The following is a 12,735-nucleotide window of genomic DNA, read 5'->3' on the forward strand; positions in this document are numbered from 1 at the left end:
TACAGATTCTTATGCTGTATCATAGACCCACTGACTCAGAATCTCTGGGGGGTTTAGGAAGAATCTTACAAATCTTGCAGGTGATTGTGGTCCACTGGGTTATAAGGTTTGGCATTTTGGAGGATGGAAGAGATATTTTGAGAGTGCTGGCATCTGCAATGAATATATTGCTCTAAAAAGACCAAGTATTCTGGTGAAAGGAGTGAGGCTTCAAGAGTTTCTGCTATGTATTCTTTTAACAAAATTTATGTTTAAACATTTAGATTGCTATTTTAAGTGACTAGATAAATGTTAGCGTGTTTATTGGGTTGGTCTTTTCCCACTATATTGGAACATTACCTCTATTATAGTGGCTTCTTAGCCATCTGGTAATTCTGTTGATGGGAGCTAAAATGGAAAACAGAGGGCACTATTAGCCCACAACTCCAAAACATAACAGTTGTTTGATTTTCCACCAATCTTGCCAAAAGTAGGCCAATGACAATATTGTTTCTGACCCACATGCCTCCCTCAGGCCAAGTTGGAAACCCATCTCTTGTGGCAGAACAAGTCTGTCACTGATGAAAAAGAATCAGTAGGTTAAAAAATAAAGATCAGGTCCAGGAGTTTTGCCAGCATCAAGAATGTGCTTCATCAATAGGACAGGGTATAGGATAATGATCATTCTAATTTTCTTTGTCTTTTGCTTTGGAACTCTTTGCTGTTGTCGAATAAGGACCAAATGAAATGCAATACACTGCTTTATTAGTGTTCTCTTAGCCAGTATGTTAATTATTTTTCCTGACAAATGTCTGCGAGGAGCGGTATTAGAGTAGCCTGATTTATGGCTACTTCACTTTGCAAGTCATATGCTCAGGATAGCACAAATAGAGGAATATTTTAAGTGCCAAAAATATGAAATGTTAAACTTATTTCTGAGTGATTTTATTTTTGTTCTTGATTTAGAAGCATTAATATATTTTCTTGACAGCTGAACAGCGAGGGGGATGTTTTGGCTGGTGTAAATACCTATAGGCTGAAGAAGAATGCATTTATCTACTTACTGAGTTTGGGTATGTTGTTGAGTTGAGAAATTTTAGATAAGGCACGCTGTTTACCTAATCAAAGCACTGGAGGACAGTAGGATGGGGAATGGCATTTTATTGTTCTTAGTTCGAAGAGGAGTGCTTTTTTGAGTGGTGAGGGAAAGAATGTGATAATTATTCTCAAATGACTGAAGATTTATCATAGGGAAGAATTCTGTGATGCCCCAGGGGGCAGACTTAGAGCCTTCTCCTTCAATCCCCATATTGGACTGGTCAAAAAGTACTGATGATGATTTTACTTCCTTTCCTCTGAAATCTGTTGGTTCATCTCTTCCTCACACGTATCACTTTTGTTTAGACATATTTCCTATTTCAGAAGGAAAGAACAGAGAGAAGGTAGGAGAGGGAAAGGGGAAGAAACAAACCATTTACAGGTCTCCTCTCTATTCTTTCTTAGGTTTTCTCCTTTCTCTGGTTCATCCTCAACTTCAGTCAGAGTAATTTTTCAAATCAGAAAATAAACTTATGGTTACCAAAGGGAAAAGGGGGGGAGGGATAAATTGGGAGTTTGGGATTGACATATACACACTACTATGTATAAAACAGATAACCAACAAGGACCTACTGTATAGCACAGGGAACTCTGCTCAATATTCTGTAATAGCCTAAATAGGAAAAGAATTTGAAAAAGGATAGATATATGTCTATGTATAACTCAGTCACTTCGCTGTGCACCTGAAAGTAACACAGCGTTGTAAATCAACTATACTCTAATATAAAATAAAAATTTTTAAAAAAATTCTAGGGAATTATACACCACATCTGCTTAAAACAAAGTTGATTAATAAAACTTAAAAAAAGAACATCAATCATGTCACTTCCTCATTTAACATTCTTTACTGATTCCCCATAGCCTGGAGTTCAAACTCCTTGTCACGAAGAACAAGTGTTTTCCTAATTTGCCTCTAACAGACTTCTGTCAGTCTTATCTTCTGCTCCACAACCTTTTATTCGGGACATACGGAGCCACTTGAAGTTTCCAAATATGTTGTGCTCTTTTAGGCTTCCATGCTTGTATTTATACTATTCCTTGGACCTGGAATGTTCTGTCTTTTGAGTCCTTTTCACCCTTTCTCTAATACCATGCTCTCTTTGAAGCCTTCTCTGACCACTCCCTTAGCAGAGCAGAGGTAGTGGCTTCTGCATCCAGTTTCTCAGAGAGCACTTTGTATGTCTGTGTACTGGCATTTATTATTCCACCGTCAGATGTCCTACCCCTGCTCCCATGACACTGTGAGGTCCCTAGAGGCAGTTGTGTCACTGTCCCCAACTCCCAGTACACTGTGTTTCTGCAACGGAGAAACACTTTGTGTTGAAGCTCTTTAAGAGGTGTTGAAGCTCTTTACAGGAGGATTTCATCTCGACATGAGTTAGAACTTTTAAACAATTATAGCTGTTCAAAAATTGAAGAGGCTGCCTGGTACAGAGTAGGTGCTCAACAAATAAGTGGATTATTGAATGAGCTGTGAACACTTGAATCTCCTGTCACTAGGAAGTAGTCAAGGTTTTGACAGGCTCATTCAAGCATCATAAGAAGGGCTTCATGATGAATCATTGAAAAATTTTCATCAAGAGTTGACGAAATACAGTTAGGCTGTATTTCACTATATTTTGGGAAGTATCTATCTATCTATCTATGATATCTATCTACACACACATATACATATGTATGATTAAAAGTTTCTCTCTATCTACCTAAATGATTAAAATAATACGAATTTTTTTCTACATCATATTTCTTTCTCTTTTTTCCTGCTTGAGGATTTGATTAGGACAGTCAAGTGTGAATATTATTTAAAGTATTTTTCTTTTCCTTTCAGCAACTAGGGCTATTCATACCTTCTCAATTCGTTTGCACAAGTCTTCAGGATAATTCTTGCTGCTGTTGATGACTAAAGTACCTACATGATAGGAGTGGATTGAAAAAGTTAATACTTTGAAGGGAAAGGAAAATCCTCATAGTTCCTCTTCAAAGTCAGAGAAAAAGAAGAGAAATTATGCAAAAAGGGAAATGGCATGTTTCATATTTTAATTTTTAAGACTGACTTGTATATGATAATTTATATCTCTTTGACTATAGCATTTTTATGTAACTTTATTATTTATCCAACTTTTCAAAGTGTCAAAATTTATATAGGAAAGGTACTACCTATTATTATGATGTACCCTTCGGTGTACAATCCTATACAATCCTTGACATGAAGTGATACTCTTGATATCATTGAGGTAAACAGAATATCCTAAAAGAAAATCTTCCCTGATACAAGGACAGGATAATACCACATGGAGGAAAGAAGGGGGCATAGTTAGGGATGGTATAACAAATAGACAAAAATCACAAAAGTCTACATCAACTGTACTCCAATAAAAAAATTTCAGAAGAGCAAAAATATATATATAAAAGTCTCAAGCAAGAGAAGTTTATTTCTCCATCATATAAGAGGGTGAAGGTAAGCTGGTGGTCCAGGGAGAGTAGGCAACTCTGCTCAGTGAGGATATCAGCCAACTAGGTCCTACTTGATGCTTTGCATTCCCGAGGGCAGCAGTTTTCAAACGTTAGCCTGTGTCAGACCTGGAGGGCTTTTTAAAACACAGAATGCTGGACCCCAAGACCAGGGTTTCTGATTCAGTATGTCTGGGGTGGGGACTGAGAATCTGCATTTCTAAAAAGCTCCCAAGTGATACTGATGTTGCTGGTCAGGGGACTAGACTTGAAGAGGCACTGTTCTCGAGTGCTGTCTCCATCCTCCCTAGCCCCCTGGAAGGGAAAACAGAAAGCAAAAAAGATATGACCCAGAGGTTACACATACTTCTTCTGCTCAGATTCTTTCAGGCAGAACATAGTCAAATGGCCACATCTACCTCCAAGAGAAGTGAAAGTACAATAGTTTCTATTATTAGTGGGAAGAAGAAATCATTCCAATATTGAGTCTTCTGACTTATGAACAAGTTATATTGTCCAGGTTATTTAGGTCTGTGATTCTCTCAGCAATGTCTTGTATTCTTCAGTGAGCAGGTCTTTCACATCTTCTATCATAATTATTCTTAAGTGTTTCATATTTTTGATGCTATTGTAAGTGATATTATTTTTAATATTAAAATTTTGAATGTTTGTTGCACATATATAGAAATACAGTTGTCAGTTCTTTCCAAAGAGATCTACAGAATCAATACAAACCCAATCAAAACCCTAGCAGGTTGTGTGTGTGTGATATTGACAAACTGACTCTAAAATTCACATGGAAATGCAAAGGACCTAGAAGAGCCAAAATAACTTTGAAAAAGAAAAACAAAATTAGAAGGCTAATATCACCTAATTTCAAGACTTATAAAGCTACAGTAATCAATAAACTATGGTAATAGTGTAAAGATAAAAAAAAGATCAATGAACCAGAAAGGTCCAGAAACAGACTCTCACATATATGGACAATTGATTTTTGACAAAGGTGCAGAGAGAATTTAGTGGAGAAAGGATAGTCTTTTCAACAATAGTGCTGGAATAACTGGATATCTATATGCAAAACAACCAGAACAAACCAGTTCAAACCTTATACCATATACAAAAGTTAACTCAAAATCTCAAAATGGATCAGAGACTTAAATGTAAAATCTAAAACGATAAGACATCCAGAAGAAAGCAAAAGTAAAAATCTTTGTGACACTAGGCTAAAGATTTATTAGCTATGACACAAAAAATATGATGTATAAAATAAATATTAATAAATTCAACCTCATCAAAATTAAAAAACTTCTCCTCTCCAAAGGAGAAAAGAATGAGAAGACAAGCCACAAGCTGGGAGAAAATATTTGCAAAGCATATAACTGCTAAAGCACTGTATCCACAATATGCAGAAAACTCTCAAGACTCAATAACATGAAAATAACACAGTTAAAAATGGGCAACAAAATTAAACAGACTTAACCAAAGAAGCTACATGCATGGCAACTAAATACATGAACAGATCCTTAATATCACTATGTATCAGGAAAATGCAAATTAAAACCACAATGAGATTCCACTACACACCTATTAGTTGGCTAAATTAAAAAGATTGGTATATTAAGTGTTGACCAGGATGTGGAGCAGCTAGAACTTTCAAACTATGCTGTTGGGAATGTCAAATGGTAAAGCCACTTTGGAAAAGTTTGGCAGTTTAACTTTCTTAAAAATTCAACATACACTTACATATGACCCAGCCATTCCACTCTAAGGTATTAACCTAAGAGAAAAGAAATCATATGTCCATACAAAGAACTTCTACATGCATGTTCACAGCAGTTTTATTTGTAAAAACCCCAAACTGGAAAAGAGCCAAATGTCCTTCAATAGGTGAATGGATAAACAAATCGTGGCATATTCATACAATGGAATGTTACTTAAAAATAAAATGGAAGGAACTAATGATCTATACAACATAGATATATCCCAAAATTTCTATGAAAGAGTCCAGATATTGAGTACATATTGTACGAGTCCATTTTGATAAAACTTTGAACATGAAAACTTATCTATATTGACAGAGCAGATCAGGTGTTGCCTGAGAGGGTAGGTGGGATGAGTAAGTGAGAGGAATTAGAAAAGGCATGAGGATATTTGGGAGTGATAGAAGTATCATTACCTTGAACGTGATAATGGTTTCATGGATTTATATGTATGTAAAATTTATCACATTGTACACTTACTGTGCTTATTGCATGTTTTATATCTCAATAAAGTTGCTTTAAAAAAGGAAAAGAAAAAAATAAGGATCAAATAACATATGAGTTATTGTCGCTTATATTGATTTTTAAAAGATGTACTAGAATTCAATTGAACTAAATGGATGTTTGACTATTTTCAACTATTTTAAAAGCAGTTCATGTACATGAAAGCCTAAGCATGGATGAGGTTCAAGGGATATTTTAGTTCTGTTGTCTTCATGTTACCAAATAGGGAACACGTTTCTAGAGTCAGAGTGATTGAGAGGAAGATCTTGGAAGACCAGAATTTTAGTTCTGATTTCTCCAAGTGTCCTGGAACTCACTTATTTATCTGACCAATCTAATTTTGCCACCTGTAAAATAGACAAAATAATACTTAGCTCAGAGGACAGGGTGGAGAAAGGAGGCAGAATAGCTAGTAAAGGCGCTGTTAGATTGTTTGAATTACTATCCCTACATATTCTTTTTCCGGACACTCTCCTTAGTTTTTCCACTCCCTGGAAATCTCTTTTGTCATTCATGTCATTCAACTTCAGTTGGCATCTTTCCTATTTAAAGCAAAAAGTGTTGAGTTGGCAGATTTGACGGACTTCTGAAGCCTCTAGTGACTCGGGGCTGACAAAACTCTTAACTCTTTTTGGCCCAGAAACTGAAGCTCAGGGATTTGCCCTTTTCAAGTTGCTTTGGAGGCAATTGTGGCTTTTCCCCAAGCTTGGTCTTGCCGGGGCAGCTGACTGAGTGAAGGAGTGAGTCTGCTTTTATACCCAAGCTGAAGCTTTGAGTAAAACTTAGCTGCTGTAAGAGGATTAGGGGAGGGCTGGAATGCACTCCTTGCCAGATTGAAGTGCTAGCATCTCCCAAAGGTGTCTGTTTGGGGCAAGTCATTTTAGCTGCTTATATCAGTGCTCAGCACAGACCCTTGTACAAATGCTTCAGAGAAACAGCACTGAGGTGTCCACAACTAACACATAAGCATTACCACCAAGCACTAAAGTTATAACGAGCAGCCTGTGAGACCAGCTGGGATGTAGAGGATGGGCTTTTGTATCATGCCTTCCCAGGGACAACCTTTCCCTTTCCTACAGGATAGAGGAGAACTTCAATCAGTGGGGTGCTGGTAAATGCTTAACCACTGGCTCCGGGTGGTGGGGAGAGGACTGATTTGTAGTGTCTTCCAATTTCCATGATTTAAATACTATCGTCGTGGTCAATTTCAAGTTTCTAATATATTGTCAACCAGCTCACAAATTCCACAAAGTTTAGATTGGCTCTCAAAAGCCGGCGCAAGCTGACTCCAACACGCCGCTGGATTAAACAAACCAGTGGGTAAGGGCAGCCATAAAGTAAAGCCAGGGTCATTCTCCATATCTCGCCCCTAACTCTCCCCCTGGACTAGCAGGTCCTGTTACAGTTCATGAATTGCCTAAGGTCCCACCAACACTCAGAGACAGAGATGAGACTTCTTCTAAAAACTAAAGAATGGATAAGATATTGGTTTTTTCCTTCTCATACTTTCTGATTAAACATGAGTGTGTCTTGTACAGTTTGAGTCAAACCTACGAAAATTTCTCAATTATCAGGATCAAAGTTACCTTTACAGGTAGTTGATTTTTAATTTCTGGGCTGAAATGGTGCCCACAGATGCTGAGAAAGAAGATGCTGTGGTGTTCTCTCTGGAACATTCCCCAAGCATACTAGTTCTCAGTGGGGTCAGAGTGATACATCCCCTGGGGAATGTTTAGGAAATTTGTTGGGAATATTTTGAATTGTCCCAATGATTTAGGTGCTTCAGTGGCTTAAGTGTCACCACAGCATATGGAGAGGCAGAGACACTCAAGATTTTGTAATACCAGAACAGTCTCACATAAAGAATGGTCCTGTATTCTGTACAACTTCAGATGTTCCCAATAGGCACCCATGTAAGTGAAAAACGCTGTTTACAACTTTCTAAGCCTGGAATGTAACACCATTTTACCTATGAACATACAGTAAATTTTTACCATGTAAACATATACAGAATTTTCTAAGAATGCAACTATGATGTAAGTGGAAGGGAAATTATGTCACATTTTGGTGAGAACATTATCAAGCATGACATAATATTACCGAGTTATCTCCCAATTTGGAACAGCGTATCATTGCCCAGAAGATGGCCTAGTTTTTGTAGCTATTGCACATTCAAAGTGATTTAAAGTATATAGGAATAGAGTTGTTTAGCCTTTATTTCAAGATGTCAAATAGAAACAAAAGTGTGTTTTAAATCTAAACACTTGTTGTAGATAAGTGCAAACATAGGACTACTTCATTATGTTTTCTGATGTATTCGTGTTTGAGCATTTCCACCTTGAAAAACATATCATTTCATTATGTTTACTCTGTCCACTGTCCAGTCCAGCACCCCAGTCAGGAAACTAGGAAACTCAGCTCCTCTCTCCTTCCCACTCCTTAGATTCATTCACTATGTTCTGTTGATTCCATTTCCTACTTGTCCTCTTCTCCCACTACACCGGTACTGCTTTAGTTCAGGCGCACACTATTTCCTGTCTAGACCATTCCAAAGTCTACCAATTAATCTCTCATCGTGCACTCTCCCCACCCCACTCCCGCCAACCCATTCTCTACACAAATGTTCAATGATCTTTCTAAAACACAAATCTGGGAAAGTTGCTTCCCTACTGAACATTTCATTGGGTCCCTGCAGAAGAGAGGATGAAACCTAGACTTCTCAGGATGGTGCCACGAGACAGTCTCTGTTGATCTCCGTCTGCTCTCAAATCAGACTTCGTACAGGGAACCATCACGCCATTTCATTTCTCTGCGATTTGGACACACTGTTGTATTTGTTAGGAAATGTTTCTCCTCAGTCCTGCCAGCCTGGCAAATTTCATTCATCCTTTAAGACCCAGCCCAATTTTCTGTTCCAAACCTCCCTGACATGATGGCTTCAAGTGACCCTAGTACTCCCCTTCCTTAACGATGTTTAGTGCACTCTATTAGAACAGTCCGATTACTACCAGGCATGACGCCAGCCCACTGTCCCACTTCCCTGTCCGTATAAGATGATGGCGAGGGAATAAAGACGTCACGATTGTCAAGGTTGACCTGCCAGTTGGTTGCAGGCAATTGGAGGCTCCCAGCCCTCTCCCCTGTCTTTGGAATGTACATTTCACCCACCATTTCCACACTAGGAGCTATTTCAAGGACACAGCCTTGAGGGGTAAGATATTGTTGAGACCATCTGGATGGTACATACATGACTGAACATAATTAAGGCCTCTATATACATTTTTAAGATTCCCGCCAGCAGGTGCAGAGACCTACTCATCTTGTGGTCCCAAGACAAGCCTCCTAAGTAATCTCCCTTGCTGATTACACCTGCCACCTACCAATCTGGAGTGGTCTGCCTGTTTCATTGGTCTCTCCTCTGGGTAGGGGGGCCAATTTTAAATTTCACCCAGGTAACCAACCAAATTCCTGAGGTTGCAAACTAACAGTGATCCTTGGCCTTGAGGGGAGGGCTGTCCTTCCCAGCCCTTGCTTTACCAGGATGACAAAGCCAATGAGGAGGCCTTCAAGAGGACTACTTGAAGGATGGGGAGAACTGCATCTCTTTTTAAAATAATTATTTATTTATTTTTATTTGTGGCTGTGTTGGGTCTTCATTGCTGTGTGTGGGCTTTCCCTAGTTGTGGCGAGCGGGGGCTACTCTTCGTTGAGGTGCACGGGCTTCTCGTTGCGGTGGCTTCTCTTGTTGCGGAGCATGGGCTCTAGGTGCACAGGCTTCAGTAGTTGTGGCACGTGGGCTCAGTAGTTGTGGTGCACGGGCTTAGTTGCTCCGCAGCATATGGGCTCTTCCTGGCCCAGAGCGCAAATCCATGTCTCCTGCATTGTTAGGCAGATTCTTAACCATTGCGCCACCAAGGGAGTCTGAGAACTGCATCTTGATTCCTGGCTGGATTTTTTTTTTTTTAAGTATCTTTTTATCATTATTTTTTAAGCACAAATGCTCACACAACTTTTACTTACAAGGTAGTTCTGTATAGACTGAATTAAAAAGTTAGTGACCTTGATATTACAAATTATGTACAATTAAATGTAGTTCACAGGGTACATAATTACACTTCTCACTTCAGAGGGCAATTATAGTTGAGACTGAAAGAAAGTGTAATGTCCACTCATAGGTAACAGGATGGGAAGTCTCCCTGAAGTTTTTGCAGATGATTTTTTAAAAAAATTATTTATTTATTTATTTATGTATATTTTTGGCTGTGTTGGGTCTTTGTTGCTGCACACGGATTTCTCTAGTTGTGGTGAGTGAGGGCTACTCTTCGCTGCAGTGCACAGGCTTCTCATTGTGGTGCTTCTCCTGTTGTGGAGCACAGGCTCTAGGTACACGGGCTTCAGTAGTTGTGGCGCACAGGCTCTAGAGTGCAGGCTCAGTAGTTGTGGCGCACAGACTTAGTTGCTCCACGGCATGTGGGATCCTCCCGAACCAGGACTCGAACCCGTGTCCCCTGCATTGGCAGGCAGACTCCCAACCACTGCGCCACCAGGGAAGCCCTGCAGATGATTTTTATTTGTTATTGCACAGTGTGAATTTCTAGGGGAAAAAATAATACACTAACCCTTGGGTCCCATACAGGCAAATTAAGATTGCATTCTTCAGGTTGTTTCAATAGGACTGGCTTTTGCCATTCCCATTTAGAAAATACCAAGAAAAATTTATGTACAGGAGTTGATGCTATTGCATTTGGATAAAGCTGGCAAGTTCTTGCTACTAGCATAGCCCAAGAAACACCACAGAGGAAACCTAATATATTGGAATAGATGTGGCATTTAGCCCACAGTTTGATAGATCTCAGGGTTAACCTGAAGTTGTCTATGTTTAGTACTAGATGTAAAATTTCATCAGTTACCCTGCAACGTTAAGATTTCTTATGTGTCTTGCATCTAAAGTTTTAAGCAGACTGTCATCTCTTAAGTCCAAGTCTTCTGGAAAAGTCTGCAGTGCTCATCTGGCAAACAAAATATCAATCTCTATCCCATGAAAACACAGCTTGATAACTTATTACAAATGCCTGTTCGACAGCTCTTACATCTTTTACTTCTCACTGTAATCTCAACTTATCATAGAATGAGGTGGAAAAGTCGCTTCGATCATCATGTCTTGGGGCAACATACAACGCATCCGTATCGGTACCTTTCGTAGGTACTCCTCACCTATCAGATCCAAACGTAAAAACTCTTACCAGGTTATTTAATTTTCCCCAAATGAAAATCCTGCGCTGCGGTTCTCTTCCTCTCCCAAAACCCCCAGAGGACTTGAGTGGCAATTAGTTTCTGTGTAAGTAGGCGGTCAGATGCCTTGGGGGATGCTAAACTGATGGGACAGATGACGCCATGGTGCTTCTGCCGCGGCTGCGCTCGCCATGATCACCGCGTAGTACGGCGGCCACTTCCGCCCTGGGCGTGGCCACTGAGGCGGAAGGGAGAGAGGGCGGGCCTCAGCCCCGAGTCCGCGCCTCAGACCCGGGTCCGCGCCTCAGCCCCGGGTCTGTGCCCACCCCCGCCCCCGCTCCCACCTCAGCCCCTGCCGCCTTCACTGCTTCTCCTCCTTCCCCTTGGTCCTCACGTGGCGCCGGAGCGCTACCACAGCAACGTTCTAGAACCCTGGCTGGATTCTTGCTGAACTTCAAAATCAGTAAGTCCTCCACGTTACCGATAGAGCCAAGTGCGGTTAAGAGATTTCTTGCCAGAAAAACAGTGATGAATACCATTTCTGCAGAGCTTATCGTATACCAGACCCTGAATATACATTATTTATGACTCCAAAGAACCTTCTGGGATAGGTATTACGTTCTCTTTTGCAGAGACACGCTTTGAGAAGCTAGGTTACTCTTGGTGACTGACTGCTAAGTGGTGACGTAGATATTCTGTCCTAGGGTGCTCAGCCCATTCACTTTAGATTATCAGGGTCACAGAGTAGCGAGGGTAGGAGAAAGACCTGTTCACTTCCTTTTTTTTTTTAATTGAAATATAATTGATTTGCAGTGTTGTGTATCGGCAAAGTGATTCAGTTATACATATATGTATATATCTTATTTTTTCAGATTCGTTTCCCTCATAGGTCATTACAAAGCGTTGGTTATAGTTCCCTGTGTTATATAGTAGGTCATTGTTGGTTATCTATTTTATATATAGTTGTGTGTTTATGTTAATCCCAAACTCCTAATTTATCCCTCCCCACCTTTCCCCTTTGGTAACCATAAGTTTGTTTTCTATGTCGGTGAGACCTGTTCACTTTTAAAGACACGCCAATCATAGTAAGAGTGAAAAGAATAAAAATGAGACTAAATGGGCAATCCAGAATTATTGCTCTTTGCAGTTTGTTTGTTTTTTTTTTTTTGTGGTACGCGGGCCTCTCACTGTTGCGGCCCCTCCCGCCGCGGAGCACAGGCCCTGGACGCGCAGGCTCAGCGGCCGTGGCTCACGGGCCCAGCCGCTCCGCGGCATGCGGGATCCTCCCGGACCGGGGCACGAACCCGTGCCCCCTGCATCGGCAGGCGGACCCTCAACCACTGCGCCACTAGGGAAGCCCACTCTTTGCAGTTTTTAATGCCATTATATAGCAGGTACAGCAGTATTTCTGTTTTTTTTTTGATTTTTTTTTTTGCGGTACGCGGGCCTCTCACTGTTGTGGCCTCTCCCGTTGCGGAGCACAGGCTCTGGACGCGCAGGCTCAGTAGCCATGGCCCACGGGCCCAGCCGCTCCGCGGCATGTGGGATCTTCCTGGACCGGGGCACGAACCCATGTGCCCTGTATCGGCAGGCGGACTCCCAACCACTGCGCCACCAGGGAAGCCCTGTTTCTGCTTTTAGAAAGGACACTAACTTTAAAATAATGTACTGCCAATGTCGATATTTTAGCTTGTTTTAACCCTTTGACTTC

At 40.6% G+C, this 12,735-nt stretch overlaps 1 pseudogene across 1 annotated transcript; it reads right to left on the bottom strand.

Annotated features, from left to right (window-relative positions):
• Positions 1 to 357: 357 nt before the first annotated feature.
• LOC309829411 (poly(A) polymerase alpha-like) lies at positions 358 to 11,563 on the bottom strand (annotated as a pseudogene). Its single transcript has 5 exons — positions 11,369 to 11,563; positions 10,412 to 11,107; positions 3,771 to 3,843; positions 2,925 to 2,986; positions 358 to 387 (listed from the first exon to the last, which is right to left on the bottom strand). The product of its transcript is annotated as a poly(A) polymerase alpha-like (transcript).
• Positions 11,564 to 12,735: the final 1,172 nt, after the last annotated feature.

Source organism: Grampus griseus, assembly GCF_964374135.1.
Source record: "Grampus griseus genome assembly, chromosome: 11".
NCBI lineage: Eukaryota > Metazoa > Chordata > Mammalia > Artiodactyla > Delphinidae > Grampus > Grampus griseus.